Consider the following 14,204-nt stretch of genomic DNA (forward strand, 5'->3'; position numbering starts at 1 on the left):
TCTTGTTATTTTCCGGGTTTTATGTTATAATCTGCTTTGCTTGTAAAAAAGATACAAGTTTACAGCCTAGTAAGTAGGCATTTCCAACACCACTCTGCAACTCAATTTTCTTAATTTCAGGCCACTTAGTCTGACCATATATCCTCAGAATATGAGAAGGATTTTAAAAATACATGAAAATTGCTGTTTTCAGTCAGAAAGAGAGCTCACCTAATTAATATCCTGATTAGTCACAAAATGCTTCCTGGTTTTGAGGGGGCCTAATTCTATTCCCCATGTTCAGATTTCCACTAAAATTAAAATTAGTACTAAAATTAATTCTAGAACTTCCTTATTTTGTCTCCAGAGTGTAGCACAATAAGGCATACCCTTCTTTGTTGGGTCTTAGATATGTTTGCTCAGGCAGAAATATTTTGAATGTAGAATAGTTTTAAATGGTTCATTGATCTTCAGTGATAAAATTGGCACAGAAATGTAAAACACTGACAAGGAGAAGAGCACACCCTGTTGTAGAGGACCATTGTACACTGCAGTTGAGTTGCTTTCACTAAGTTCTTCTCAACTGCCAGATATTTTCCAGGAAAATAAACCATGGTGTTTATATAATGTAGAATTTCACCTTGTCTCAGGACCATGTAAGAGAGAGAGAAAAAGATCCAACCATTGAACACTGTCCAGGATGCCAGGGGAAAACTATGTTTCAAGTATTTACTTTTTTTCCTTCATCACCTTTAGATATTTGTGTTGATTTCAGTGCATGTAATTTGAGAAGTGTTGAGCTTGCCTCTATGAGTGATGATTATTGGATATTATGCTGTGGCTCTGAATCTCTCTGAAGTATCTGTGCTAAGAAGAGTTTATGGATAATATATCTATTCTTTGTACTTAATCTTTAAAATTTTGTCCTGGCTTTTATTTTTATACCACTTTTGTAGCATGTAAACATGGTGTTTTAGAAGTAAAGAAATCAAAAGAAGAATAAGTCTCCTGTTCAGTATACAGAAAATCATTCTGAAACTTGAGTTGAGGTTGCTTAAAACTATTATTTTTTTTTAATCCTCCTTACTCACTGGAAATCTCAGGAATTTACAAACAGTTAAAGGAGAAATATGTCTCAGCAGAGACACAACAGCTTATTTTCCATCCTTGTGTGACATAAGTAATTCTGGTTACTACGGGATCCAAGCAAATTTCAGTGACTTACACCTGATATAATGCACTACAGTCAAACCTCCTTTTCTGGACTGAGCCATAAATACATAATGTAATCTAATGTTTTGGTGGCAGATAGTCAGACCCACCTCAAAACATTGTCAGCCTACTTGCTGGAAAGCAAATAGGAATCTCTTTAGACAAGGATGTGTGCTTGCTTCTGTATGAAATAATATTAGTTATTGTCTTACCTGGGTGCAGCACTGAGTGAAAGTGCAGTGAACAGTGGAAGTGTATTAACAAATGTTTATAAGGTGCTTCTGAAGTCAAGAGTCTTCAAATTCAGTGACTTCAGCATGAAAAGAGAACTGTTTTAACTCCAGGAGGTGTCCTGACAGATACAAGTAGTGGAATTTGATGTACAAGTCCACAGCAGCATGTCACAGATTTGGATTTCTCATTCCTTTACTGATGGACCAATCTGAATCCCCAAGGCCCTGAAGGACCTTCTCCCTCCATTTTTCACAACCTGGGGTGGTTGTGGTGGTCAGGTGTCATAAATGAGATGCACACCAGAACTGTCATAGTATATGTGAAACCATTAAAATTAAAAGAAGTATATTGACTAAACTGTTTCCATTCCATTACTGGAGCAAAAACTGGTGTTCACAAGTACAATGGAATTAAGAAGTGTTTTCTCAGCTTAGAAAAACTCTAAATGGCTCTAATGTCCAATGTTAATTTAACAAAATAATAAATCCTAATGTTCATACATATAGGGCTACATTAGACTATTGGAATGGTTGCTGTTTCTCCTGTGTTGTAATTTTGTATGCTTAATAATTTACTTGAATTAGTTAATATCTCTTGGACCTTCACACCCCTGTTCTGACTTCAGGTGCATGCATTTCTGATTACATTTGAGCTCCAAATAACTAGGAGTATGAAAATGGAAACCAAGTTTTGAAAATCAGGACCTTGCTTTTAGTGCCCCTTGCTTTAAATAAAAAATGCTATCATGTCCCAGATATTTACACTTAATATCTACCTATTTCATCTCTAATGAATTATTCATACATGTATATGTGAATACTATGTGTAAAACCTTTCATTAGAGAAAGAGGGCTTCTGAGTTCTGGAGCATATACCAATATCTCCTCCTCAGGTGTTTCTTTGATATGCCAGAACATCTTTCTACTGAAATCTTAATCCAAAGTTTCTACAGTGAAATGAGTTTTTATGCAGTTTCCAGCCACCATCAGAGAGAGCTTTTTCATGATCCCTGTTTCTTCTGCTAGCAGCAGTATTTCATGTTTCATATATAATTTTTTTTTTCTTTTCTGGCTGATTTCTATTAAAATCTGTTTATTGTTTCAGAAATTCATTTTGAAGTGGCATATTGCATTCCTACATCTCTAAGCCCTGTGCCCTTCTTCACAGTCTGGGCTTTAAAGTGGTGAGGAGGAGGAAATAGGGAGAGATTTTTGTTTCTGGGGATGTCAGGCCTCAGGAGTATCACAGCTGCACGGTCATGGGGGAGAATCATGTTTGGGTTGTGCTGCTGCCTTGTAATAAACAGTCAGAAGCAGCATTCAGAGGGCATGGAAGGACCAAACTACTCAGTTTCCATTCCTTAGTGTTTTACCATGCAGTTGTTGATACCAGGGAAGGGTTTTTTACACCTTCAGTTGGAATATTTCCTGCTGGTTCCTCGCTTGTGCAGTCACTGAGCTGCTCCCTACAGCTTCCTATTGCCACCTCCTCCCTGCTGGCCCTCGCTCCCACCATCCTTCCCAGCTCTGACCTTCTCAATTCTAGCTCCTTAATACCCTTCCTCTGTATTCAGATATTGCTCTGAATGTTAATTCAAATTCTGGCACCATCCCAATTTTCCTTAGCTCTGTGTTTCATCTTAAGGATTTGATTCAGCAGCAGTGTGGGCCTTGCATCTTTGTGGTCATGAAAAGTTTATCCAGTTGCTCACTCGGCACTGTCTAGTGGTATTCAAAGTCTGTTCCCTCAGCTCCATGGTCCTCTGCTTTTCCCTGTGTTGTTTCAAATGCAGGATATAGATTATTTTAGTATTTTCTTTTATTTTTAAATACATAAAGTACTTACCATAAAGTAAGGAAATTGTGTATTTTCATTAATTTTCGGAGTACTGTCCTACCAAAACTGCTACCAAAAAACCCCTTTACAACTACTTTTTTTGAAGCAATATGCAAAAACATACTTTATAGGGTTGTAAGACCTTACTGTTAAAAGATTATCTTTAGGTACTCTGCACCTTTCAGCTGGATTGCCAATAAAAAAGGGCTTGCCTTTCACCTCAGTAGATTTGGGATTATATCATTAATGCAGAAAATAAGGAATGTCAAATCTATTCAGTAGTACAGATTGGCTAAGTTAGGAAAAAATAGTGATCCAAATTTGCCCATTTTGCCATCTATTTTACAGATTATTTTACATGTGCAGAAATTCATTATCATGCCACACATCATGGGACACCTTCAGTCTTGTTAGGAACTCACATCTGGTTGAAGTTTCTTAAGACTGATTTTTGGATGAGCAAATATTGCAATAACCTTATAAAGATGTGTTATTATATGTAATAGAAGCATAGTTATGTGATTTTTTATTCCATGCTAGAATGATGAAAATTTTTTTTTTTTTCAGTTATCAGAAACTTTAAGTACTTCCCATGTGTATGCCAGAGAAATAATCACACAGGCTAAAATCTGTGTATGTTTTCACAAGTACCTTGCATTTGTCATAGAATACCTGTGAATAATAGTAATATCTGAATTATAAGCTGAACTCAGAAGATAACATTAAAGCAATATTTTACAGGCCCTCTATTCGACCACCTCTACTGTGTGGACTGTTGTATAGGAAATAACCTCTAACTGAATCAGATAAAAAGGTATTTCAGCATAAATTTTTTTCATGCTGACCCTCTTTCTTTAATGTATTTATTCATATAAGATGGTGTTTATTGATGAAAGTATTCATTGTAGCTTATTCCTAAGTCTGTAGTAATGTTTTTGAAGACTTTTTTGTCCTAACAAGAATGTGAGGATTTCAAGTCAAGGTATATGGTTATTTTTTGGTCTGAACTTACACTACCTGCTTCTTTCAATTTTGAAATTATTTAGCCTCAGGGAGCTTTCCCCTCTGTGATAACATTTCAGGGTTTGTTGTCTGGTTCTGAGCAGGTAAGGCAAATAAAAGAAAGAAGGATAAAAATGAAAAGATAAATGAGCAGTATCTGTTGTTGCTAGCAGTGTGAGTAAACTGTCCAAACTACCTTGGTTTGAGAAAGAGATAATGGAAAAAGCCAGCAGTTGTCTGTCCTCCATATATATATTTATATTTATATTCTCTTTCCTTATCTGTTAACACTCTCAGCCACTGTGCTTAGGTGTCTCCAACATATGTCAGAATTTCATCTAACATAGCTTGTCCAGAAAACCCATTTCAACAGGTGGACAAAAAATGTCAAGTCAAGCCTATAGCAAGTAAATGTTCAATTTGTATAGGCCTGAGAAGATCTCTTGATCAGGCTGCATATTTTCCCTGAGGAAAACAAGTTGTAGAAAACTTGTCCAAAAAGTTTCAGATAGTTGGGAACTGCTGGTTAATCTTTAATGGGTAGAACTCAAATTCTGATATATTGTCCCTAAACACTTTTCCCATTTATTTATGATTTATTCTCACCCTCCCATCCTAGTATACCACTAGCACTCTTTTTGAACTTTCACCAAGTGAAAGGAATTGATTCCAAGTGATACTGTCTTGGCAGGGACAGTCAGTCTGTTGCAACTTTTGAAAGAGCACAGCTGAATGGAATTACAAGTCCACCTTTTCACCTTCAAATATATTATTATGTTGCTAATTTAATGACTTCATTTGGTGAGTTCATTCTCCACAGAACATCAGCTGTATATTTAGTTAAAAAAACAGATTGGTGAATTGGAATTTCTGGTATTTAAGTAAACAATCTGATTTTCAATAGTTTTTAATAGATTTTTTTGCTACATGGACATGGCTGAATTTACACAGCATAAGGTCTTGCTTGGCAAAGACTTTTTATATTACAACTTACATCAAGAAGAAAAGTTGATGAGCTTAGACTTGACAAAGCTCACCTGTGTTTTGGGGATCTTTTTATATTTCTTGTTTGAGGCTTTCTACCACTGCTTCCTGACAGGCTGAGATTGTTTTCCTCCAAATGTACTAAAGAATGAAGTTTAACATTAAAAAATATATCTGTACTGAGCATGCTTTTCTAGGTAAAGCCAATATCAAAAGGGTTTTCATGGAAGGACCTCTTTCAAGCACAGTGTTTTGCCCTTTTACATCCTAGGACTGAAGAGTTACAGAGTTACAGTTATACAAATCCCTTTTTTTGGTTTTGTTTGTTTTTGTTTGGTTTTTGGGGGAGGTTTTTTGGGGTTTTTTTTTGGGGGGGGGGGAGTTTGCTTGTTTTTTGTGGAAGTAGAGGGGCAGGGAGGAGAAGCCCAAATTGCTGTCCTGAACCAGGATGTACAAGCACAGAGTTGGAAAACATCATTCTGTCACGGTTTGGAATGATGGAAGAGTACCTTATCTAGGTATTTCTTCATACAGTTCAAGTCACACCATACTACTTTATGATAATGATTTTATTAAACTGCTTATAGAGTTTATTTTCTCCTGTAATTACTGACATTTTTGGTCCAAAAATTATCCATGTGTTGCGTGAGCAAGCAGTCAGGTTTGAGAAGTGCTGAATATTATGGAACCTTAGTCCAGTTACAGTTGAAATGTCAGCTTGTGTAATGTGTATCAGATGAGGACATAACCTTTAATTTGTGCAAGTACTGCTGACCACCCAAGTCTCTATTTTTAAATCAAAACAGACTCAGGAGTTCCATGTTGGAGGCTGTTTACTGACTGGCTTGGTTTCATGCTGTCGTTGTGAGTGGAGCTGCTGATCTGCAGTACCACTCATCCCTCTGAACTAGCAGAATAACTAGCTCTGTGATTTTCTTTGAGCTGTTACAGTTTTGTTTTGAGAAACTACTTCTGGGTACTGGCTACTAGCTGTTGTGAGGAACTGTAGACCAACAGAATTGTAGTTCATGGTTTTGAGAATACAAATTTACTATTTTACATCAGTCACAGGCCACTTATGCCCATCTGTACATTCTTGCTTCTCTGTATCTTTTTTGGTTCAAGAGAACCTTTTTGTTTTTTTCTGTGATTTTGTGTCCCTTCCATATTTTGCAAACCTTTTCCTTCCTCCTAATTCCAAGTATCAGCTGTCTGTCACGTTGGAGTTATTTTTCTGCATTTTCTCTTTACCTCATCATATTTCACTACCTCCAAAAATGTAAATGTAAATTTTGATACGGAATTTTATACCCCTGGCCTAATCATAACAAATGTAATAAATTGTCATGGTTATAAACATGCCCAGTTATTGGCAGAGCATAAATATTTACATATTAAATTGCAAGTGTGTGTGGGCACATGCACATTGATTGACACATTGTGTGTGCTGGGAAAGAATCAGAACCATAGAAAATGCCGAGTTGGAAGGGATCCATAAGAATCATAGAGTTCATCAAGTCCAGCTCTTGGCCCTGCCCAGGACAACCCCAGGAATCACACCACAGGCCTAAGAGCGTTGTCCAAGCGCTCCTTGAACTCTGTTGGGCTTGGTTGGTGCTGTGACCACTGCCCTGGGGAGCTGTTCCAGTGCCCAGCCACCCTCTGGGTGAAGAAACGTTTTCTAATATCCAGCACAAGCCTCTCCTGACACAGCTCAGGCCGATCTATCACTGGTCACCAGACAGCCTCTCTCTGTTTTGCTCAGTACATTTCCAAAAAGGTTTGCAAGATAAGAATTTGTTTCCATGAGGGAGGTCAAGCTGTGTACTTATCTCCAAATCGAGGGACCAGGAGTTGCTAGTTGTTGTGGTTTGCATTTTTGTGAAATCAGTTGTTCAATTTACATCACATACCTTGCAAAGAAAAACGTGGTGCAAAGGTAACCTCTTACATCTACTTGGCTGGTCTCTCTGGTGAATTTTTTCATATTTTATGGGGTCTGTGACTGTCTAAAACTGAAGTTTTTAAGTGTTCATTTGTATGGGATTTGGCTTCTGCTTAGCTCTCTTGTAGGATCTAGAGCCAACATGCAAAACTGTTGGAATGAGAGTACTGTTTTGATTTTTTGTTATTCACGGGGATGCAATAATTCTATGTTTTCATTACAGATTGGTATTAATCTGATTTTTATAATTGAGTGCTATAAGATATCCATGTGTTGAATGTTTTGGCACTTGCCTACTGTAATAATTGGCTGGAATGCCATCTTGGGAAATTTGCTTTACTCCATATGTAAGTGATTTTTCTGTTAGTGCCCTGTTTTTCAGTAGTGAAATATGAGGTATAAAAGTGTTAAGAATGAAACACAACATTAATTTTTTTCTTTTTTTTTTTTTTTTTTTTTTTTAATTAACTGCTTTCAATTTTATGGGGAGGATGTATTTTAAATCCAGTCTAGAAACAATGATATTTTCTCAAATGAGTTTAAAATGGCAAGTCAGAGTATTGCTCAAATGTTAATCATTTAAGGGAAGGGGTTTTTACTGCATACCCATAAAATTTTCTATACAAGTATTCTAGCATAAACTTTATAAATATGTCATGAACTAGATTAAGTATTTACTGTATTTATAACAGAATAAATGTTAATTTTAACATTTTAAGATTAATCTTTGGAGAAAACATTTACAAATGCTTCTTAAAACCTGGTGCACAGAAATGGAAATGACACTAAATTTGTGGAATAAATTAATCATTTGTAAATGTAAAATATGCTTGGATAAACTTTGGTGTTTTCCCTATGTTGATGACATTTTTTAAGCTATTTTATTCAGCTATTAAAACTACAAAATAATCTTTGTGATCTCCTTTTTCCAAGAAAGTTTCTTCAAATTCAAAACTAAAATAAATTAAGTCACACAACAAATAATATTTATAACACATAATATATATATATATATATTTATACACATAACCTGTGTAGCTCTTAAAGAAATATATGCAAGTATGGCATGTCCTCCTGACCACCGAGGGACAAAACTGAGTTTGAAAGTTTTTCTTTTCTTTTGGTGGAAATTGCCATGTTAGCAGCTATGCAAAAGCAGAGAGTGCATGTTTAATTAAGAAAGCAATTTTAACTCGTGGTTCAAAATAAGATTGACTATAGTTTTTTACTTCTAAATTAAATCAATCATGTATTTTTGTATGTTTTTAAAGAACAACGCTTAATACTTTACTCCATTTTCCTGTTAGACACATGGGTAGTTATTTGGGTGACCATATCTCTTAAAACATTTTAAAAACTTAGACCATTTGTAATGGAACCTTTTATTCATCTGTAATGCTCTGCAGAGCACATTTGCACCATTATGTGTACATTTTGTCTGGGAACTGCTATGTTTTGGTAATAAATTAGTGTTTTAAATATTTGCCTTGTAAATTTATGAAATTTGAAGCAAAATTTTGATACAGGAAGGTAAAATATTGAATTAACAATGAAAATAGCTTTCTGTGGTCTCACATTGTGTTGACTCTTCGCTTGCTCAAGCACTCAAAGAAAGATCCTGGTGCCAAAAGCCAGATGTCCCATATTTCACTCATTCCTACTACACAGCTCAGGAGTCTGTGTATTAACAGTTTTAGTTCTGTACAATTTGTGGACTATTGGGTTTTTCTGTTACAGTTTATTCATGCATAAAATAACATTTTCTACTTTGCATAATGATAGAAAGTTCCTGAATTGTAAAGTTCTGCAAATGTGATGAATATTATTAAAGTTCTGGAGTATCATTTTTAGCCAATTTAAATGTTTGCCACAATGTGCTTCGTTTGTGCTGTAAGTTTAATATCTCTTCACACAATTACAATTCCTTACAAAGCTTATATGTAAGTTCCATTTTTTGAGATGTTATGCTCTTGACCATTTGTTGCAATGGAGATGCAAAAAAAAATCCTGTATGACCTTGGCATTTCTGAAATTTATTACCTTCCGTGTCATTTTTCCAAAAGTGTGCTACAGCTTCATTGATATTTGTCAGAGTAATTTATCAGGAGGCTAATTGCTCACTTCTAGTTTTTTTTTTGGACATGTGAATGCTTGAATAACAAACTACAGAAGAAAATTTCATGTAATTTTGCAATGGCCCAATCCAGAGTTCATTGAAGGCAGCAGGAAAGTTCCTCTTGATCTTCCCTGAGATCATGCTGGAAAGTATGGGGAATAGCCAAAATCAGAAACACTACAAGTGTTATTCAGCTATTATTTTTAAATGAATTTTAGTGTACTTTGATAAAATATGTTGCTGTCCCTTGATATTGAGTAGTCTCTAAAGCGGTGCCATTTTTGCTATGGGAAAATAGCACAGTGAATGACCATTCTGTACTTGGGAGATGTTAAGTTCAGAGCTGAAAATACAGTTCATGAAGACACTACTTCTAGATTTTAAGTGTTTCTGAGCTGTCTGAAAATGATCCAGGTAGACTCTGTTCTTAAGTTTTAATGTTTTGGGGAGTCTGTGTCCTGTCAAATACAGTGCTTTATCTCCAAAGATGAAATTTTCCCATTTTGTCTATATAATATTTATATATGGACAGGAAATAGAAGTCAGAATCCAGATATGTTGACCCCTGAGATATAATATTGACCTCAGTGAGTATTAACTTCTCAGATCAATAAATGCTGTTATTGACCTCAAAGAAAAATCAATAGCAGCTTGTTAATTTGCAAACTATGACTGCAAGAAAATGGTACACATTTTGTTGTTCATTATCACCTATTTATATCTATATTTTAATGCTTTCAGTATTGCCACCTAGAGAGCATCATGTCAAAACATTTCAATCCCAGCTGTTAGAAGGTTGGGGATACAGACATTATACATTATGGAATAATTGAGGAGCAGTACAGGTTAGTTCCCATAAGTCATAAAAATAATACACTGAACAGTTGTATTTCACCTGTGTTGCTTTTCTTTTTGGGGTAGTCCAGTTCATTTCATTTCATTTTCTCTGGTGTGCTTCATCAAAACATTGCATAAAAGTACTATATTTTACATTCCAGAAAAGATTTCTACATGAATAATAAAGGGGAAGAAAATATGACTGACTACTGGAAACAAGGAGACTGAAAATGATCACTACAAAAAATCATAATTAATATACAGCAGATTTTTCCTATTTACATAAGGATGACAGGTTTCTAGGCATGAATATGTTCTGAAATGTTACTATGTGACTATATAACAAAGAAGAAAGTTTTAAATGACAAAGTATTGGTGGAGAAGTGTTGTTTTGTATCATAGCAGGTTTTGTATATGAGCACTGAAATGTCAGGTGTTACAGATTTTGAAATGCCTAAAAAATGCCTATTGCTGAAATTCAAATGTCAACAGTTCTTCTGCATATATACCACTTTGATATTTAAACTTAAAACCCTCATCAATGGTTTAGTATTATTTCAGCCTTGTTATGACTTGTCTGCCAAAAAATGCAGAGGCTGATTTGGTCTGGAGAGTAATATCTTTGTTCACAGAAGACAAAGCTCAAGACTTTCAGCCTTTTACAGTTGTTAATTCTGTCTGATACATCTGCAGTGAGGTTGGCAAGCTGATGACTGTGTTTAAAAAACTTTTCCATCATGAAATGACAGTATGAGAGGTATTTAAATGCAAAAATAAGGCCATACTTGCATTTTTACACCTGAAGTTGCTCCAGTTTTTTTGCCAGTTTGATGACAATGTGGTTTTGCTCTTTAATACCATGGGCTCTCAGAACTTCATTTGTGCATCCATGTAATCTGCTTGAGAGACAGAAACAATGATATTATACTCATTCTGTTGATAGACAAAAGCACACTGATGTTAAATTTAAAAAATAATAATAATTTAAAAAAAGTAAGGCAGCACCAAGCTAGATTTATCTCAGAGGTTCAGGGAAATGAGGCCTGTGCAGATCTGGGAAGATGATTGTGGTTATTATGAGTATCTTTTCTGTCGTACAGAAGTCCTGAATGATCAGGAAGGGTGGTATCTTAAAGTCTATATGGCCATCCCAAATAGTAGGAGGATTCTCCTTGATTCTCTATGTTGTTTTGAGTCATAACTGAGTAATCAATAAGTTTGGATCTTTCTACAAGAGACCAAAACAGAAATGGTGCAGAAAAGTGGCTGATTTGGGGAGGAAGGAAAGTTCAAAGTCACACTGCAGGAGTGGAGAGATAATCTCAGTTTTACAGTTTAGGTTTATCTCATTTCAGCCTACAAAGATCGCAGAGCAGCACCCAGGTGTTCAAAGTGTCAAACTGTCCATTCCAGCAGATTTTTGTAGCAGAGCTGGGTACAAAGTCTGGGGCAAACAGACAAACTGTTGGTTGTGAACCAAATGTAGCTCCCTAACTCTGCAGACCATTTATTTTTCAAGAGAGAAGTTACCTACTGTGCTCAGGAACACGGTGCTGCAGTGGTTGGATCTCAGCGTGACCCCAGGTCTCAGGATTACAGGACATTTCTCCTGATGTCTTAATGGCTGGCTGGCACCTGGGGAATTTTCTGCTCTGGAAGCATTGTCTTTAAGGTGTACTGAAGTTCAAGAAAATGCCTTATGAATTCAAAATGCCAGTCCTCATCTATGAACATCTAATGCTTCATTTTCTCTTCTGATATTCTCTGTAATCAATAGAACTGTTTACTCAACAGATGAGAAGTCTTAGGACTGATACCATGTCTGACTTACCCAAAGGAGAAGGAAATATAAAACAACCCACAGTGTTTTAATTTTTAAAAGTCATGTTCAGAATCCAGTTTATGCAGTACATCAGAAGGAGTTCAGTTTATAATTATAAAATCACTGAATTTAACTTCTTAATAGATGTCACTGATGGCAGACTTACTGATTTTCATAACTGAAATGTTTTGAAATTTTGCACTAATGGTCAGTGGGGCACAAGCTAGTAATGTTATGAGATGAGATGTTCTATTATCCTCTTTGTGAATGACTTTTACTCTCCACATTTTCCTTTATTAAGGGAATTTTCCATTTACTTCCTATTTGGGGAAAAAGTCTCTACATTATTAAAGTATATAAAATATTTGATGCCGTAAAATGGATCTATTTTAGTTTGATAAACTAGAAATATCCTGCACTGTGAGGGTCATAGCTTATAATATGTACTGTTAGTACTTTTTCATTTTTCTATATTAGGAGATTAGTGAAAAATAAGCTCTATCAATTAAGTTTTATTGCAAAATTATCTTCAGATGTACAGCAGTGAAGATGATATTGAGTGATAACACTAGAGTGGATTTTGTATAAAGCAATTACAACTTGAAAACCACAATCTGAATGAAAATATTGCTTAGGGTTTTTTGTAATCTAGCATTAATACCAAAAAACTCTTCCTTTGGAAAGTGCTGAAATTACCTCTGTTAAACCCAAGACATTCCTAAGGTGTTCATGTGTGCTATTGACTGAAAGATACTTATATTTGGGTTCACTGCTCACACTTTGTCAAATCTGTAAAGTACAAATAAGTATGTAGTTCCATCTCATAAAAGGCTTGTTTAGTAATACCATGTTTTCCCAAAAATACTAATTTTTATATGGATAGCTGTGTTCTTAATTCAGAAATGATCTTGTGTGGATGGCATTTGATGCTATGAAATCCTCTGCATTCCTAAAAGCAGTGATTTACCCTGAAAGAAGCAGCAAGCCTTTTTCCTTATGTGATGCAACATATGTTTCTTTGACATTTTATTCTGGAGTTGAAAGTGCATTGAGCTTTGCAAAATGAATTCCAAGAACTTCAGAAGTGAATTGTTTAATTCTGCTGATAATGAATGAAATCTATCCTAATGCTCAAGTCCTTCCTTTCATGGTGTTCTATTCTGACATCCCACCTTCGATGGGACAGGCAGTCCCTCAAAACACATAAAGGAATTAGTTAATTTAGAAAAACAAATCCAATTGTTCAAGAGTTACAAAGCACTTCAGCCCCTTTTCATGACGTAGGGAATTTTGCTTGTCGTGTTCACTACCGGTTTTTGAACATCATACTTCAAAACATTCTGTTGAGTACAAGAGAAGTTGCTCTGTAAAAACCCAATTTGTAATAACCTGAACAGTACCTTAAGGAGGGTGAAATAATTTCAGAAGTGTATCAGTTGTACTCCATTGTTTCATTGTAGATAAATAGTTTGTGCCTCTTACCAAATCTCCAGTGATGCCAGCACGAATCAAGACAATTTAGTCAAGTGGTTACAGGTTTCCAACCTTTCAAATTGATCAAATTGAAATAGCCCATTAGGAATTGATTTAAATCAGTTTAGATAAGCTCAGTCTTAGTCCTGGCCCTTGAGGCTTTGGCTACTGAAAGTTCACTTGAAGCTGGACATATACCAGCTCCACAGGCCATCAACTTTATTAGTGTGGAGATAAGCTGATTAGATCTTGTCAATCAAAGGTGCCAATATCTCAATTGAGTGTCTCTCCCAGTCTTTCTCTCCTTCTTTGTTGCCCGCTTCAATGCCTTAAAAAAAAAAAAGAGAGAGAGAGAGAGAGCAAGAGAGAGATGTGTGTGTGCATCCCCCTGGTTGTCACCAAGCGGGGTGCAAGGGCACTGTGATGATGTGATGACAATATTAAAGGGGACATCAATTTGTTTTAAAGTGTTTTGATTTTTTATGGTGGCATTAAGAGAGAGAACATTGTGGTTGCAGCTTTACTAGAAAGCAAAGAGTTCTAGAAGGGGGAAAAAAAAAAAAAGAAGTGTGTCTTTGAAACCTACCGGGTCTTTGAGTCTTGCTGTGCCAATGGGCGCTTAAGTGCTCCTGTAACTGGCATACTCTGATCCACCACCAGCTTAGGTACTATTCTTCTCTCCAAATTATTCACTTATATAAAATAAAATAATTTGTGGATATTTAATCCTTGCAGAAATAATTTTAAATGTTTCTTAAATATAG

General features: G+C 35.6%; 1 protein-coding gene across 5 annotated transcripts in view; it reads left to right on the plus strand.

Moving 5' to 3' along the window:
* The window catches only part of VTI1A (vesicle transport through interaction with t-SNAREs 1A), a 258,961-nt gene that overhangs the window by 65,140 nt on the left and 179,617 nt on the right, over positions 1-14,204 (plus strand). The window contains exon 7 of one of the 5 annotated variants that reach the window (XM_015632973.3): positions 1-1,782. This exon is cut by the window's left edge and continues 1,776 nt beyond it. The exons of the other annotated variants lie outside the window; for them this stretch is intronic. The gene's annotated coding sequence lies outside the window, so the exon portion shown is untranslated. Of the gene's footprint in view, positions 1,783-14,204 lie in introns of those variants that run through there. 5 annotated transcript variants of the gene reach the window in all.

Source organism: Parus major, chromosome 6 (genome assembly GCF_001522545.3).
Source record: "Parus major isolate Abel chromosome 6, Parus_major1.1, whole genome shotgun sequence".
NCBI classification, from domain to species: domain Eukaryota; kingdom Metazoa; phylum Chordata; class Aves; order Passeriformes; family Paridae; genus Parus; species Parus major.